Source organism: Limulus polyphemus, unplaced genomic scaffold (genome assembly GCF_000517525.1).
Source record: "Limulus polyphemus unplaced genomic scaffold, Limulus_polyphemus-2.1.2 Scaffold1607, whole genome shotgun sequence".
NCBI classification, from domain to species: Eukaryota; Metazoa; Arthropoda; class Merostomata; order Xiphosura; family Limulidae; genus Limulus; species Limulus polyphemus.
Window position 1 is genome coordinate 155,735 of NW_013667217.1, and position 1,837 is coordinate 157,571.

Consider the following 1,837-nt stretch of genomic DNA (forward strand, 5'->3'; position numbering starts at 1 on the left):
CAAACAAACAAACTTGTACTTGCCATTTGTTTTAGTTTAGGTTTGTTACTAAAGTTTCTATTCTCTAGTTCTCTTTCATTACTGGCTCTCCCAAAAAGTGAACAATATCAAAACAATTTTATAAAGAAAGTAATTTTGTAAAATAGTTATAAAGAACTTTTTTGCTAAAGTTTCCATCCCTAAAGAACATAATTGTAGTGTACTTAAAAAAAAGATTATGTGGTTTTGCTGGTTTACGTGGACTGACAACTGAACAGTTTAACTGAGGAAGCTAACGCGTAAAATAAACTGATACGTATCTTTAAACCATCAATAAGGATACAGGAGTATTTTGTTTTTAAAAATCTTGAACGGTCATGTACTAACAACAGTGCTACATTCTACATAGACGTCGTTGCATCGGATCAACGGTTGGTGTCTCTGCAAACGCATAAAGGAAGTTGTCAGAGTTAGGCAACATGTTCTTACAATCCTTGATTATGTGGTGAATAAAGAACAGTTCAGCATCGTTAGAAGATACAGCAATGATAGATAACTGGGGATTAAAAGTACATTAGTAACAAACAGAAACAAGCCTAAAGAAATGAAACCGAAAGTGCAATTAAGCTATTGATGGAGCTTCAAATTAGTGTGAGTGTACTACACCGAAAATGTGAGTAGGGCATCACATGAAAAGCTTAGTATGCCTTCAAAGTTTAAATGTATTATCGACAAAATTACGTTATGAGTAGGAAATAAATCTAATGCCCAGGTTAAAAGTCAGAACCATTAATCATATGATAATGCAAGTTTTATCCAATTAGTGAATATATATATATATATATCACAACGCACGGATTATACATGTTTTGTGTTTGCATTTCAAATTTACTTACTTTCTCTCGTACGTCCATAAGCCATTTTCAGATGATAAATGTGAATTCGAATTTGTTAAAAGACTGGTGAAGCATATTGTACTATTTCTATTGTGTATTTTATTTATAAATAAATATTTAATTACTTTTTGTGAGAAACGACTATTTGGTGATGAAATTCCGTTATAAAAAAAACTGTGAATAATTTGGCTTTAGATATTAATAGATATTCATTTGAGATAACGATGAGGGTTTGTAGGAAGTTCACAATTTTACATGTTAAAGAGCATGTTTAATTATTGTGAAAGGCAAAGCTCAAGTCTGTTGCTTTTCCCAAAGAGTTCCAGCTGAGTCAGCGGTTAAGTTTACGGACGTCCAAGGCTAAAGTCCATGGTTCGATTTCCCATGGTAGACAAAGTGCAGATATCCCATCGAGTAGTTTTGGGCTGAAACAAACAAAGTTAGCCAAGTCTCATTTAATAAGCAGACGCCATCTACAAATCTTCCGTTTCACAAGTTTTTTACCATAAACGTCACTTCTTTTTTTCCTGCTTGAATGTTGATACAAGTTGTAGTTCCTGGAGGCGTAACAAATTGGTGTCAGAGAGTGGGACAGAAAATAAAAAAAAAGAAGAAGAAGAAGATGGAAACGAGAGGCGGCAAATCAAACTACAGCTTAGCAGATATGATGGCAGCAATACAAGAACAGCAACAGAAACAAGAAGAACGAGAAAATAAGCAACAAAAGAAACGAGAAGAACGGGAAGAGAAATTACAGCAGTTGTTGGAGGAAAAAGAAAAGAAACAAGAAGAGAGACAACAGCAGTTGCAAGACAACCTGCAAAAATGGCAGCTCGAACAGCAAAATAAACAAGAGAAATTACAGCAGTTGTTGGAAGAAACAAGAAGAGAGACAACAGCAGTTGCAAGAAAATCTGCAACAATGGCAGCTCGAACAGCAAAATAAACAAGAGAAATTACAG